We start from the raw sequence: 17,288 nt of genomic DNA, 5'->3' as shown, positions 1-17,288 counted from the left end.
GTCTATTGTGTATTCCTTCGGATGTGGGCAATTCCGGCAGGACAATGCGACACCACACACATCCAGAATTGCTACATAGTGGCTCGAGAAACACTCTTCTGAGTTTAAACACTTCAGTTGGCCACCAAACCCCCAAACATGAACATTATTGAGCATATCTGGGATGCCTTGCAGTGTGCTGTTCAGAAGAGACCTCCACCACTCATACTCTTACTGACTTGTGGACAGCCCTGTGAGATGCATGGCGTCAGCTCCCTCAAGCACTACTTCAGATATTAGTTAAGTCCATACCACGTCGTGTTGCAGCACTTCTGCATGCTTGCGAGGGCCCTACATGATATTAGGCAGGTGTACCAGTTTCTTTGCCTCTTCAGTGTATATTTTATGTGGGAAAGTGTCTCCTTATAATTCATTGAGCATTGCAAATCGTGTTTTGTTGCGTAGTGTTTTTGCTACTCAAGACTTTCTTCCGTTGAAACACTGTTTTTTTATATGGTAGTTCTCCTCTGTTGTGAACTCTTGTTGGAGAATATTGCTTTCTCTGACGATCTTATCATCTGTTGAATTGTTGTTTGGATGGTGGTTTTCTTTAATGGGACGACCTTCAAAAGTGTATTTGCTTTGCTATAAATGACTTTCTTAACTAGAAAGATTTCCTGTTGGCCACTGCCCAATACCTGACACCACTACGACTGCAGACACGTCCTCACAGGAAATGGCACTTCATGCTATCATAACAACAGCCTAATTCACCTGCCACCTTTTACTGGTCTCCCAGTACATTAACTCTCACTGAAACATCTTCCCCAGTGGGGTCAAATTTCTGCTCTAAATTTTGGATCTATCATTGTAAAGTAATAACATTAGCTTCTTGTACCAATCCATTAACCCCTATTAGGTTATTCTCTGGCCTTGGCATCTTTTCCTTTTTATAATTTCTCACCCAGTTCTCTGTTACTAGCCTTTAAATCCTCCCTAAGTCCTTTTACATTCACTCCAATATCATTTATGATATTTATCATTCTGCTCCTCCAATTCTTTGTTACTAGCTGTTTGACTACAACAGTGCAAATAAATCAGTCTCCCTAGTAGCCCCTCTTCAGGACGATCACAATCCTGTTTACTCCTTTGAGATGAAGCTGACATTATAGAAATAGAACCTGATGGGACAATCTGTAGTTGGTTCTAATTCAACATTACATGCAGCAGTAGCTGCAGTATCATCTATGAAGAAAAAATTGCTCTGAGCACTATGTGACTTAACTTCTGAGGTCATCAGTCGCCTAGAACTTGGAACTAATTAAACCTAACTAACCTAAGGACATCACACACATCCATGCCCGAGGCAGGATTCGAACCTGCAACCGGAGCAGTCGCTCGGCTCCAGACTGTAGCATCTAGAACCGCACGGCCACTCCGGCCGGCATCTATAAAGAGGCTCAAGTGGAATGACTACCCCAGATCCAGCTGCAACATCACTCGTATTAACACCACTTATTTCAATACCCTCTGATTGACTAATTGGCATATTTCAATTACTATAAAACATGCATTCTTCACCTTGGCTACCAACAGGACACAGAACATCACCAAAATCGGACTGCTCTTTGATTATAAAAACCTCTCACAACTATCCTGACTCCCTCCACCTCTACCCCTTCTGGTCATCATGAGTTTCTTCATTGTGAAACGAACAACAACAACACCAATTAAGTATCAACTCCTTCGGTGTAGTGCACGAAGCACCACAAGTCTCCTCCCTCCAAAAAAATATCACAAGTACTTCAGCTAGTGGCAAGAAAAAAATATTCCACCAATAAATCTAAAACAACTCAATGAAGCACCACAATAGTAATACCGGGTTACTCTACATTATGGACTCATTTTCAGAACTTCGTATTTATTCAAGTACAAATCCAAAATGAACAAGTTCAATACCAATGAAAAGAGGAAGTTTCAAAGTTTTTTTATAATGTTTCATATTAATTTAATAAATTTAATAATTTGTAATTAATTACTTTTTAATAATCAGAAATAGGATAAATGTTATAAATGTTTAATGTCACCCCTGTTAGCTGCAGGTCAGACATCGACACGGTAGCCAAACTCGTCCCACACATGCGAAAGCGTATCTGCTGTTACTAAGTGCACGGCAGCAGTGATCCGGTTCGGTAGATCGTTCACAGTGGTTGGTAGAGGCGGGACATAAACAGCTTCCTTCACATAATCCCATAAGAAATAGTCGCAGGGTGTGAGATCAGGGGATCTGTCCTGGGAATCTTCCATAACTTGAGGGAACAGCCATTGTTCCAACATCTCCAGGTATGTGATTCCCATTACAGTTCTTTCCACAAAGAAAAATGGTCCATAAACCTTTGTATGTGATATGGCACAGAACACGTTGACCTTTGGTGAGTCTCTTTCATGTTGCAATGGTGAATGTGGATTTTCCAAACCCCATATGTGAACATTGTGTCCGTTGACTTTTCCACTAAGGTGGAACATCGCTTCAGCGCTAACAATTACATGCTGTAGAAATGCATCATCCTCCGTCTTTGCTAGCACATAACCACAAAATATTCCATACAGTTGGTTGGGGTATTCCAAGTTCTCAACTGGCTCTATTGGTAGTTAAGTAGGCTTTTTAGGTTCTTATATTAGTAAAGCCACCGCCATCTAACGCTCTGTATGAAAATCACTGGCTGTGCTGTGTGCAGTCTGTGGCTAGTTTGCATTGTTGTCTGCCATTGTAGTGTTGGGCAGTTGGCTGTTAACAGCACGTAGCGTTGCACAGTTGGAGGTGAGCCGCCAGCAGTGGTGGATGTGGGGAAGTGAGATGGCGGATTTTTGAGAGCGGATGATCTGGACAGAGACAGTAAATTTGTAAGAATGGATGTCATGAACTGCTATATATATTATTACTTTTTAAAACTAGTAAGGTAAATACATTGTTTGTTCTCTATCAAAATCTTTCATTTGCTAACTATGCCTATCAGTAGTTAGTGCCTTCAGTAGTTTGAATCTTTTATTTAGCTGGCAGTAGTGGCGCTCGCTGTATTGCAGTAGTTCGAGTAACGAAGATTTTTGTGAGGTAAGTGATTTGTGAAAGGTAGAGGTTAATGTTAGTCAGGGCCATTCTTTTGTAGGGATTGTTGAAAGTCAGTTTGCGTTGCGCTAAAAATATTGTGTGTCAGTTTAAACACAGTCATGTATAATTTTTCTAAGGGGACATTTCAGTAGATATACTGGGACTGCGCACAAACCCTTCTTGAATCTGTCGCAAATCATCCTCTGACACACGTGGTCGGCCTGTGCTTTTTCCTTTGCACACACTCCCAATCTGTTTAAATTGCTTAAATCAACGGCTAATGCTTTTGCGAGTTAGTTGTTGAATACCGAATTTGATATGAAATGTGCCCTGCACTGCAATTTGCGGCTCACTTTTTGCGAACTCAAGAACGCAGAAAACCTTGTGCTCTCTCACTTACAACTGACAATGAAACGGAATGACGGCCCCACTGCCACGCGAACTCTACCGGCCGCTTCTGAAACCATGACCGTCTGGCCTTCTCCGCCCGCCAAAAACTTTGAAACTTCCTATTTTCACTGGAATAAACTTGTTCATTTCGTATTTGTACTTGAATAGATACGAGATTTTTGAAAATAGGTCCATTATTTACAATAACCCTCTACACATGACCACAATGCTCATTCTTCTTTCTCATAAATTTACAGTATCTCAGAAATCAAAAAGTGGAACAAAAGTAAAAGTCATGAAAATATACAAAGTTCTCCACAAATGTATATTATGAGGGTGAGATTTTCTCCGCTCGGGGACTGGATGGTGAGTTGTCCTCATCGTCATTTCATTCTCATTATCGCCCGCAAGTCGCCCAATGTGGCGCTGACTGAAATGAGACTTGCTCTTGGCAGTCGAACCCGACTGGGGCATCCCGGCTAACAATGCCATACGATCATTTCATTTCATTTCCAAACACAGGACTTTCTTTCAAAATGGCTCTGAGCACTATGGGACTTAACATCTGAGGTCATCAGTCCCTAGAACTTAGAACTACTTAAACCTAACTAATGTAAGGACATCACACACATCCATGCCCGAGGCAGGATTCGAACCTGCGACCGTAGCCGTCGCGCGGTTCCACACTCAAGCGCCTAGAACAGCTCAGTCACACCGGCCGGCGGACTGTCTTTCAGAGAGAATTAGCGTGTTCTCTTTTAAACCGTTCTTGATTTGTTGTGAGCCGGCCGCTGTGGCCCTGTAGTTCTAGGAACTTCAATACAGAACTGCACTGGCGCTACAGTCGCAGGTTCGAATCCTCCCTCGGGCACGGATATGTGTGATGTCCTTAGGGTAGTTAGGTTTAAGCAGTTCTAAGTCTAGGGGCTGATGACCTCAAATGTTAAGTCCCATAGTGCTTAGAGCCATTTGAACAATTTTTTTCATTTGTAATGTAGGGCCAAAGAGGAAAGCTATCACATTCTCAATAAACTTCTGACGGTTTCTCAATAAATAACTATTGCATAGGATGACAGTTCTCTTTAATATAGACTACACATTCGGTGCATCCGACGAGGTTTCCTGAATTTACTGTATTGAAAAGGTCACACCGAAGTCACACAATAAATCCTACCCTAAACATCGCTAAGTCACTACTCCTTAGTGCTTGCATACATCTATGCAACCACAATAATACAATGCAACGCTACTATCCTTTAGTGCATGCTTTAGTCCTCAACCACAAAACAACTAAACAACTTCGCGTGAATATGTCTCTTCAGATACACCATCCAATGGAAAATCGCACAAAAATATTGAAATAAGGTTCCCTACCATTGCGTGGCTATTAAACAGCGCAGCACACCATTAATCGCACTAGGGTAACTAATCTCGTACTTCAATGTATCGGAGCTTTAACTATACCTGGTGAGTCTACACACTACCAAACGAACTCTGATTCACACCTCCAACTCCGCCCTCTGTCCTTTTCCTGGTCTCCCTCTCCCCCTCCCCCCCACCTTCCATCTTGTTTTTCCCTGCTACCCTGTCTTTGATTCCTTTCTCTCCCCTGAGTTCTTTTGCTTTCCCTTGCTCTGCCTTCCCCACTGCTTCTCGCTAACGCCTTGCCCCCCCCTTTTTTCTGTGTCCTCTCCCTCCGCTGCCTCCCCGCCTTTTTGCTTTTCTTCTCCTCCCCCCGTTTCCCCCCCCCCCTCATCTGTCCCGATCTCCGCCCACCCCCCCCCAATCAGCCATTGTGTCTCCTTTATAGTGCAGTGTAAGTGATGTGTCAGTGTTGAATTTCCCATTTCTTACATGTTGTGAACAGACACCATCCTGTCGCTGGTTGTGTTTCTTAACTCTTGTGAACAGAAACCAGACTGTCACCATGTTTTTTTTAAATTATGCCTGTCTAAGTACTATGTGTTTTTAATCATCACCAAACCCTTGTTTTTATATTTTAACTTCCGCAACTTTTCGCCCTGTTACAGTTTTATCGCCTGTTTTTATTGTGTGTTCTCTACTCATTATATTTTTAAACTCTTCTGTAGGCTGCAGAGTGGCATATTATGCTGCTGCCAGCCCGACCTCCACCCTCTGCGGGAAGGGGGGGGAGGGGGGAAATCGAAATTCAATAAAGAAAAAAAAAAAAGAAACACACAGTGCCAAAAACGGGCGAAATAATCATTTCCTACATAAGTCAATAATCTTCTCAAAATACCTTTCTAAACGACTTAGAACTGCTTTGAACACATCTGAGTTCTGTCCCCATAGCAGACTAGTTCATGTATCATATGTGTGAGCTCATCTCAACACCCTCTTCAGGTAATCTCTCTCGAATGATACTCGGATACTACTCGAATACTACTAAAATGCTAAAAGGACAAGCTAAGAACCATTCTTTGCGAACAAACAAACCACTCTTATTCTTTCTTTAACAATAAATGTGTTGTCATCCCTGTCGTACGACGCGATCCAGCAATCGGCTGGGCATTGCAAGCTCGCTGACTTGACACAATTCATTTTTCTAGCACATACAAATGGATAATAAGTTGAGGCGATACAAAGAAGTGATGCACCTTTCCCGGGCTAAAAACGGTTTGGCGCATTACAACCTGTCACTTCCATTAAAAAGCCGAATGACCTACACTGGTGAGAAAAGATATTGTGGGGAGAGGAAACGTTAGGCGTTCTGTATTCTTTTGCTAATTGTAGTTTGAATTCCGCAGAAAGAGGCCGGCTCAGCAGCGGATAAAAACCGCATTTCATCCAAAGGTCGCATCTACTGCATTTAAAAAATATTTAAAATAGATAAAAAGATGATGATAACAGAAGATTTTTGTGAAAACCACATTGGTGTAAGAAACATACGATTTTTACATAAAAGCAGATGATAATTATTGAAGATTTTTTCTAAGAAACATGTGTGGAAAACACCAAAACTTGTTTGAAAATCTGAAATACACTCAGTGATGAATGTAAATGATGCATGGAGGGGGGGGGGGGGGTTGCATGAAAGTACTTCATACATGAGAATAATTAAAGTGGACGGAGATGTTTCTTCGATGCACGTGCTTAACGAACGCGAAGCGTGTTTCTTCTCAGATAGTGCGATGTTTGCAGGCAAGGCAGCGTTGACATTAGCAATGTCAGAATGTCAGACCAGAGTTCCGTCTGTAAGTAGGAAAGAATCGTGCAACCACCCGCCCTGTCCTCAGAACTGCACTCCCGGCTCGGCGCTGCGGTCTGACGCCGAAATAACTCCCATTCCCGCCGCTGAGCGGCGCTACTGTTAGCTCAGTATTGGAACTCGGCGCATCGATCTGACGCCGAAATAAATCCCTTTCCCGGCGCTGAGCGGCGCCACTGGTAGCTCAGTGTTACAACGCCATATAGAATTTAAAAACGGAGAACGTGCAAATAATTTCTGAATTTAAGACAGGAAATTATAATTGATATATATATTTTTAATTGCATTTACTATTACGGAAACATATACCATGGCTGAAGAACAAGAAAAACATCTCTACCCATTCAAAACATCCAATCCTTCATCTATATAATTCTGTTAGTACCGTGAATGGACCTACGACCGTGTCTGGCATCCCGGTCTCCTGTTTAAACTCCAAACCTACGCCCTTCCTATCAACTACATCCGTCTGGTGGCCTCCTTCCTCTCCCGCCGCCCCTCCTACGTTACCATCCATCATGCCAATTCCCGCACCTTCTACCCCTCTGCCGGTGTGCCCCAGGGCTCTGTCCTCTCCCCTCTCCTCTACCTCCTGTACACAGCAGATATGCCCCAACCCCCCCCCTCCAGTGCACCTCTTGCAATATGCTGATGACACCGCATTCCTCGCCCTCGCTCCTACCCTCCAACGGTCCCAACGCCTTCTCCAGAATCACCTTGACCTTTTTGCTGCATGGTGTAACCAATGGCTCCTGAAACTCAATCCTTATAAGACCCAGGCAATCATCGTAGGTCGTACCACTCGCTCCTTCCGGCTCCTGGATTTCTCCCTTACTGTCTGCGCACGTCCTGTCCGTCTCACCCCCACCCTCACCTACCTTGGCCTCACCATTGACCGTCACCTCACCTGGACCCCTCATCTCCGATCCATCCAATCCAAAGCCCACAACCGCCTCCGCCTCCTCAAACTCCTCTCTGGCCGGACATGGGGGTTGCACCCCTCTACCATCCTCCACACCTACAAATCCTTAATCCGTCCCATCCTCTGTTATGCCAGTCCTGCCTGGATATCTGCCCCCCCCAAATTCTATCAGTCCCTCCAGATCCTTGAGCGTCATGCACTCCGCCTCGCCTTCCGTATCCGCCTCCCGTCCCCCACGCGGCTCCTCTATGATCTCATTCCTTTCCCCCATCTGCTCCTCTTCCTCGAACATATCCGCATCCTCTACACCTCCCGCCGTCTTGAACCCCCTCACCCCCTAGTTGCTCCTCTCCTCTTCCATCCTCGCCCCCTGCCCCGTCTTCACCGTTGTGTCCCCCCTACCCTCCATCTCTACACCCTCCATCTCCTTTCCCAAGGTGGCTTCCGTCAACTCCCCCTCCCGGATGATGCCCTCTCTCCCTCCATTTATCCTTCCTATCAACTCTGATCCTCCCTCCCCCTCCTTTCCTCTGTCCTTTCCCTGGGCTCCCTCTTCCCCCCCCCTTCCGTCCTGTTTCCTCCCCACTACACCTCTCCCTACCTCCCTTCTCCCCCCCAGTCCTTTTGTATTCCCCTCCTCTGCCTACCCCCCTCCCTGTCGCGTCTGCCCCCCACCCCTCTTATGGGTCCTCATCCTCCATCAGCTCCTTTCCCGGTTCCCCCCCCCTTCGCTTTTACTCTCCTTTCCCCCCCTTTTTGTTTTCCCATCTCCTGTTCAGTTTCCCCCCACCTGCTCTCGACTGTGGTGTCACCTTTGCCGACTTTTTCGTGCTGTGTTCTAGTGACTATTCAGTGTTGTGTTGCGAACAGAAACCATGCTGTCGCTGGGTGTGCGTTTTATATACTTTGCGAACAGAATCCAGACTGTCGCCGTGTTTTTTTTTAATTGTCTATTGTTTCCCCTGTCTGCTCCGTATGTATTTTTATTCGCTTCATCATCCCTCTGTTGTTTGTTTTCATTTCCCCATTTTCTTTTCACCTTGTTACTCAATGAGTCCCCGATTTTATCGCCTGTTTTTTATTATTATTTATTCTCCTGCTCTTTGTCAGAAAACCTGTAGGCTGCAGAGCGGCGTCCTAAGCTGCTGCCAGCCCGCCCCCTTCGGGGGGAATTGAAATTCAATAAAGGAAAAAAAAAAAAAAAAAAAAGTGAATGGAACGCATTCGAGGGTTGAATTCCCTCTCTTCTTCATCGAAGAGTTTCACTGCCTGGGCTACTCTCAGGGTGCGCCTTCGACGTGGAAGATCCCTGCCGTGTTGTCGCCGCCTTCCGGTCCTCGCAGCCGCCGTCGCCGCCTGCCGGGGCTCGCCGCCCCCGCCTGGTCGCCGCCTGCTGGTGCTCGCCGCCTGCTGATCGCCGCCGACGCCGCCGCCGCCGCCGCCGTCGTCGCCGCCGCCGCCCGCCGCCGCCGCCGCCGCCGCCATCCGGTGCCCGCCGCCGCTGGTGCCCGCCGCCGCCGCCGCCGCCATCCGGTGCCCGCCGCCGCCGCCATCCGGTGCCGCCTGTTCGCCGCCATCGCCGCCGTCCTGACCCTGGTCTACAGCCGTCTTCGTCTCCGTCCGTCTTTGTCTGTCCCCAGTTTCTGTCCTCTCCTCTTCGTTCTGTTCGTTCTTGTTTCTCTCTCCCGTCATGTCCGCCCCCACCACCACTGTCACTACTACCACCACCGCCATTGTCTATACCTCCCCTTCCGCCGCCTCCACCACTATAACTTGGTGTGCCCAGTCCCACCCCCCTCCTTCCATTCCACCTCTCCTCACTCTCCCTTCACCCTCTATCTTTGTCGCCCCCTCTCCCGCTTCTTCCTCCCGCTCCTCTCGTTCTGATCCCTTCCCCCCACTCCCCCAGCCTGTCACTGCAGCTCTGGCTCGGGTGGTGGCCCGTCGGGCCACTGCCCACGCCCAGCTCTCCCCGTCACCTTCGCCATCACTGCCGCCACTGCCACCGTCATCGTCATCGTCGCCGTCGCCTTCGCCTTCACCGTCACCGTCACCATCTCCGGCGCCGACTCCGGCCCCGGGACCTGCCCCTCCCCGCCACATTCCCGTTGTTCCCATCCCCCACACCTCCTCCACCGCCGTCAAGCGCCCCGGTGGCACTCCTGCTTCCTCTGCTTCCAAAAAGGTTGTGCCTCGTCCTCCTTCCCCCACCCCTGATGCCATGGAAGTCTCCTCGCCTGTCCCTGCCCCCTCATCCTCCTCCTCTCCCCCTTCCTCCTACCGCTACCTCCTCTCCCGTCCGGATCCCTCTCTCCTTGAAGCCCGGAACCTCACCCTCTTCCTTCGCCAGCATTGTCCTGGTGCCCCCATCTCCCTCCTCACTCCTCGCCGAGATTCGGTCCTCATCTCCTCCCCCAGCCCAACCCTCCACACCTACCTCCTTTCCTGCATCCCTGTCACCCGCTTTGGCCCTCATGCCTCTCTTACCCCTGCTCCTTCACCACCTCTCTCCCGCCAACCCCAACCTCCGCGTCGCCCGCCAACTCTCACCGCCGTGATCACTCGGCTTAGTCCAGTGATCACGGAGGAGGAGGTGTTGGCGGAGCTCCAGGCGCATCCCCATTTGGAGGTGCATGCAGTTCGCCGCATACATAACGCTGCCGGCCCCACCCGCCTTATGCGGGTTTTTTCTGAGCACGCCCCCTCCATTGACCGTCTCCTGACGGAGGGTGCCCTCCTTTTTAACCAGCGGTACAAGGTCGACCCCTCCCGTTCCCCTCCTCAATCCCTGCTCTGCCAGAGGTGTCTACGCTATAACGCGCACCCCACAGCTGAGTGCCGCGAGGCCCCCACCTGCCCGCATTGTCGGCAAGCGCACTTCCTCAGGCAGTGCCCCAACCTCCAATCCCCTCCTTCCTGCAATACCTGCAATCTCCCCCATCCCACCTACTCCCAAAAGTGTAAAGCCCGACCCCCTCCAACCACTCCTGAACTCACCGTCCCTGTCCGTCCCCTGGACGCCCCCACCCCTCCTGGCAATTCCCTTCGTCCCCCCCCCACCGCTGAGGACATCATCAGGTTCCTTACCATCGTCCTCCAGAATGTTCATCCCTTTCAGTGCCCTCACACCCTCCAGCAGATCTCCCTTGCTGCCCGTTCCATCTTCCAACTCAAGATGTACGCCACCTACTCCAACAACCAGGCCCATTTCACCTTCTCCCGCCTCGACACCCTCGTCTAAATCCCTATCATGGCGCGACAGCAACGTATCCTTTTCAACAACATCCGCTCCCTACCCGCCAACAGGAACCTCTTCCTGCACACCCTTGCCACCCACCGCGTGGATGCCTTCCTCCTTAATGAAACCTTCCTCCAACCCCACCACACCATTCACACTTCGCCCTACCTCCTCCACCGCTCCGATAATCCCCTCCCGATTGCGCGTGGCGGAGTTGCCATTGGTCACCACCGCCAGATCCCCGTTCGGCTCCAACCTCTCCTTCCTGACCCCACCGAACACCTGATCCTTAGTCTCTTCTTCCCCGGCCTTACCGTTACCTGCGCCACCATCTATGTCCGCCCTAACGCTCCTATTCCCTTCGACTTCCTCTCCCACGTCGATCGTACCTTTTCCTCCTATGTGATCGCCGCCGACCTCAACATCCATAGTCGTTCCGCTGCCCAGTTACGGCGTTCCTCTCCACCCTTCAAGGTGACCTCGTCCCCATCCCCGGCATACCCGTCCTGAATCCAACTCCACTCCTGATGTTATCCTCTCCTCCCCCAACCTCCTTGGCCGCATAACGGTGGATGTCCTGGAGCCTATTGGTAGCGACCATCTCCCTGTCCTCCTCACCGTTTCAGACGGTCGTCGCCCTCGCCCCGAACCTCGTACTGACCCTCCCCCTGAGTATGTCCACGACTATTCCCGAGCTGACTGGAATGCCTACCGGGATACCCTTTCCACCCAGGTCGATAGCCACCCTCTCACCTACCACCACCCTGACGATGTCACCCATGCTGCCTCCTTTCTCCAGCAGACCTTGTCTGAGGCTGTGGAGGCCCACGTTCCTACTGTCGCCATCCACCCCCACCGTCCTACCTTACCCCCACAGGCCGTTCTCCTCCTCCGTGAATCCCGTCGTCTCTACCGTGCCTTGCTCCACACGCGTGACCCGGACACACTACGACGCCACCGGCAACTCCAGCGACACATTCGTAATTTGCTCGCGGCTAAGAAACGCCGGGACTGGCGACAGACATGCACCCGTTTAAATGCCACCCTACCAATCAACTCGTCCAAGTTCTGGTCGGCCTTCCGTCGCCTTACCGGAACTAAACCCTCCCCCTACTACCCTCTTCTCCACGATGATCACCCCTTCCCTGACACCCTTAGTAAGACCAATCACTTTGCCTCCTACCTCTCCGATGTTTTCTCCATCCCCGACGATCCCCAGTTCGATTACTCCCTCTTCCTGGATATCCGCGATCGAACTGACACCTCTGTCCCTCCCCTCGCTCCTGGTTTCCAGTACTTGGACAACATTACACACACGGAACTCAATGCCCCTATCACTACACAGGATCTCATTGATACACTCCGCACAAAACGCAACACCGCTCCTGGTCACGATCGTGCCACCTACCGTCACCTTCGTGAAGCTCCTGTCTCTTTCCTCTCCACCCTGGCCAGGCTCTACAATGTAGTCCTGTCCACCGGTTACTACCCCGACCTGTGGAAAACCTCCCGTATCCTCATGTTGCTTAAACCTGGCAAACCGCCGTCCGCCGTCTCCTCCTACCGTCCCATCAGCCTTACCTCGGTCTTCCGCAAGGTCCTAGAATCTATCCTCACCCGCCGCATCCACCAGCATCTCCGCCAGCACCGCCTCCTTCCCGTCACCCAGTGTGGCTTTCGGCCATCCTTCTCTTCCGACGATCTTCTCCTTCACCTCACTCATCTCCTTTCCGAACAGCTTAATTCCCGTCGCTCCGCCATCTTCCTCTCACTTGACCTCGAACGCGCTTATGACCGCGTCTGGCATTCCGGTCTCCTCTTCAAGCTCCGAACCTTTGCCCTTCCCATTAACTACGTCCGTCTGATCGGTTCCTTTCTCTCCCGCCGTCCTTCCTATGTCACCATCCATAACACCGATTCCTACACCTTTTTCCCATCCGCCGGTGTGCCCCAAGGCTCCATCCTCTCCCCCCTTCTGTACCTTTTGTACATGGCGGACATGCCGCCGCCGTCGCCCCCCGTCCACCTCCTCCAGTTTGCCGATGACACCGCCTTCCCCGCCCTTGCCCCCACCCTGCAACGCTCCCAACGCCTTCTCCAATCCCATCTTGACCGGTTCACCGCTTGGTGCAACCAGTGGTTGCTCAAGGTCAATCCCTCCAAAACCCAGGCGATCATTGTAGGCAAAACCACCCCTTCTTCCGCCTCCTTGATTTCTATCTCACCATCTATGGCCGTCCTATCGCCCTCACTCCCACCCTCAAGTACCTTGGCGTCACCCTCGACCGTCGCCTCTCCTAGACTCCCCATCTCCAGACAATCCAAGCCAAGGCACGTTCCCGACTCCGTCTCCTCAAGCTCCTTTCCGGCCGCACGTGGGGTCTGGACCCCTCCACAATCCTCCACACCTATAAATCCCTCATCCGCCCTATCCTTTGTTACGCCCCTCCAGCCTGGATCTCCGCCCCCCCTACTTTCTATAAATCCCTCCAAATCCTTGAACGCCATGCTCTCCGCCTTGCCTATCGCATCCGTCTCCCCTCCCCCACGCGGATCCTGTATGATCTCATCCCCTTCCCCCACCTCCTCCTTTTCCTTGAAAGGATACAGATCCTGTACACCTCCCGTAAACTTGATCCTCCTCACCCGCTCGTGTCCCCGATCCTCTCCCACCCCCGCCCGCTGCCGCGCCTGTATTCCCACGTCCCACCCGGTCTCCATCTCTCCACCCTCCTTACCCTCTCCCAAGGTGGCTTCCGCCAGCTCCCTCTCCCTGATGATGTCCTCATCCCCTCCATCTACCCCTCCTATCAACTTTGACCCTGCCCCGCCCCCCTCTCCCGGTGTCCTTTCCTTTCGGCGCCCTCCCTCCCTTCTCTTCCCTTCCCCTCTCTTCCCTTTTCCCCTGTCCCTCCCTCCACCCCTCTTCCCCCGGGCTTCCTTTCCCCATTCCTCCCTCCCCCCCTTTCTCCCCTGCCCGTGGCATCTCTGCTCTCCCATCTCGCTCTCCCACTCCCCTTCCTCCTCCTCCTCCTCTATTGGCAGGTCCCCGGACTCGCACACACTCAGTGGACATTCGCGCGCCGGAGATCACCGCCGTCAGTGTATCGTGTGTGCTGTCATGTTTAGTGTTCAGTGTTTCACCGTCACACTCCCTCGTTCACCAGTGCCGTCGTCTTCTTCCGTGTTTGTGCATCGTGTCAACCGTTCGTCGTGTGGATTGTCATCGAGTGTGAACGGCTTCTTGTGTTTTTATGTTCATGTGTCTACTGTTTTTTCCCGCCGATTTTTTTACGTGATGTCTCTTCTCTGTTTATCTCATTGTACTCTCTTCGGCTGAAGAGCGGCGTATTGTGCTGCTGCCAGCCTACCTGATTGTTCAGGTGTCAAAATAACAATAAAGTAAAAAAAAAAAAGTGAATGGAATTGAATGAAGCCATATATGGTGTTCCAATATTTGAAATTTGTGGAGGGCCGACGTGCCGCATACTTCATGCTAAGCGAATCGACTACCTTTACAATGATTGAAATTAATAGGGACTTCGTACAGTCCTGTTTAGCGGGATGATCGCGAAGAAACTCTTGCAAAATTAGGGGACGCGGTGAATTGGCGCTTCGTGCGTGTCAGACCATATGTTGCTTCATATGATATGTAGAAAACATACTGAATTCTTCTTTAAACATGCGTTGTTGTGTCTGTAGCCTCGATAAAATGGGATGTATGAAAACCACTCTGTCATGAGAGCACGCGCCAGCGAAAAAACCGGGAAGAAATAGTAATAAATCTCACGTATCTCATAAACTGTTCGCGCTGACGGAACAAGATTTTTCACAAATGATAACACACAAAGAGCAGAGTATTATGGTTATTATGTGGAACTTTTAAATTCACTGCGATAATAAAAGAACTACAGATTTTTTTCAGTGCAATAATGTAATTCTTAAGGACCGTCCATATCCGGTGAAATGAGAATGGCTGTGGGTTTTGTGACAATATAAGTGAAGAAATTAGGCATTTATTTTATTCTGAGAACGGGTTGTTTCATAAACTGTTGACCTGGCTTGCCCTCAGTTAATAGTTTAACTATATCATGATTCTGTCGCAATTTCAGCTGCATTAGAATCTTAGTGAGATGAATATTTGTAAACTGTGCTGTGTTTTGACAAAAGAAGCAGATTTTAACATGGCAACAAGAGAAGTTACGTATTACTCAAAACTCGTCATAGCCCTTTTGAATCCGTCTCTCCTCAACTACCTACTTGATATGGCTGACAACTAGAGACCTGTCCTGTGGTGTAACATTTCCAATGGCTTCTTCTTTCATCATTTTACCCTCATTGAGCTTATCCCCAGTCGCATTTAAAGTAGAGTGATACGGATGAAGGATGATTGAACTATGTCCTTTGGCGTCAGCCAGATTGTCGACCTGGTACTGTGGGGCTTTTTGCTCATACAGCATTTAAAGCTCCATTAACTTCACCTTATACATGCTATATTCAACGGTATCCAGTGTAACATTTCTTTGTACCTAGAACCAAATATCCGGTTTCATCCACTGCGTTGTTGTAGCTTTATCCTTGACAACAGAGTGGTATGGCGCAATGTCCATTATTATTGTTGAATTTGGAGACATATTTGGCAGCAGAACAGTATTTCACAGCCAGTGAATGTGTTCCTGAAAGTCCATTTTTATTGTGAATATAGTGTTTTCAGAAGTACTGAATTGCTATCGTTAACACAGCACCAACTCGAAACACTCATTCACAATACCTGACGACTACAGAACACTTCAACGCCGGAATATATCAGTTTAGAACGAGAGCTAATGAACACTGGTGCCTCTGCGCGACGCCACGCCGTACTGTTTGCCCTCAGGGTGGCTTTACCAACCGAATTGCCGGTGGTAGGCAAAACCGTCTCGCCGTTGCTCTTACCTGGGCAACGGCGTCTCGTCCCCGCCGCTGAGCCACACGTCAAAAGTCGCAACTAATTTTAAACGCACTATCGTCTCATCTTTCATTATGGTTACTTCCATTTACGTGGGCAGTATAACGTTGCGCATACGTGGACGGCGCAGGTGCCCCATCGATTATTAAAGTAATCTCCACCCATTCAAACGACGCCCGAGCAAAGCCCAGTACTGCACCATAATCTATAAAAACATAGAAGTCAACAAACATCGCTCCAGTTGCCCCATCAATCGTTTAAAAAAAACTCCACACGTCCAAACTAATGAGCAACGGCTAGGGTTGTACGATCGTTCATAAAACCATCGATGCTAACAACATAGTTGATTTTAAGAGTCCTACAGCCGCTTCTGAAATATCAGAAAAAGCACGTCGAAATGTTTTTAAGTATCTCAGTAGAAAAAACATGTCTTTTGTGTGGTCAGAGATAATTTAAAACGCACACAATGGGAAATAGTTACCTATTTCTTCACAAATCTATCCAACTTTCTAACGTTAAGTTACTCTTGGCGCAATGATACCTACCGATGTGATGATCAACTACCTTTACATGAGTCAGATGTCGAATCTAAACAAAATGAATCTTCCATTGAAAACTAATTTTTTTGTCATCAAAGCTATTTCTTTGTATTCAACTATTTTAGTACAGAATTTAGGAAAATAAGCTTGGATTATCTACTCCCTAGAAATCTGAGTCTTCCCTAACCTCCGACAACAAACAGGACATCTGTAAAGGAGACCACATATAAGGCGCTGCTGTGACCTATTCTTAAGCAGCGCTCGAGTGTTCGGGATACGCAACAGGTCAGATTAAAGGAAGACATCGAAACAGTTCAGAGCCGGGCTATTAGGTTTGTTATGGGTAGACTCTAACAACATATAAGGTTACAGAGGTGCTTCGGGAAGTCAAATTGGAATACCTGGAAGGAAAGTAACGTTCTTTTCGAGAAATATTATTGGAAAAATTCAGAGAACTGGGATTTGAAGCTGGCTGCCAAATGGTTTTACTGCTGCCAACATATACTGCAGTGGGAGAAAGGGGGGGGGGGGGGAAGGAGGAAGGGAGGCACGAAGATGAGACGAGAGAAATGAGGGCTCATTCGGGGGCCATGTAGACAGTAGTTTTCCCCCTCTCTGTCTGCGAATGAAGCAGGAAACGAAATGACTAGCAGTGGTATAGGGTACCCTTCGCTAATCGCCCTAAGTGGCACGCGGAGGATCTATATCCACGTGATTGCTATTTAAAATACAGTGTTTGGCCGAGAGTTCAATGAACCACCTTCAAGTTGTCTCTCTACCATTCCACTCTCCAATGGCACATGGGAAAACGAGCTCTTAAATTTTATCTGCGAGCTTGATTTCTCTTATTTTATCTTGATCATTTCTCCTTATGAAGGTGGGTGCCAACAGAATGTTTTCCCAATCGGAGTAGAAATCAAATGATTCAAATGGC

Source organism: Schistocerca piceifrons, chromosome 11 (assembly GCF_021461385.2).
Source record: "Schistocerca piceifrons isolate TAMUIC-IGC-003096 chromosome 11, iqSchPice1.1, whole genome shotgun sequence".
Classification (NCBI taxonomy): Eukaryota; Metazoa; Arthropoda; class Insecta; order Orthoptera; family Acrididae; genus Schistocerca; species Schistocerca piceifrons.
The sequence above is the reverse complement of the archived record's forward strand: the minus strand, read 5'-3'. Positions refer to the sequence as shown.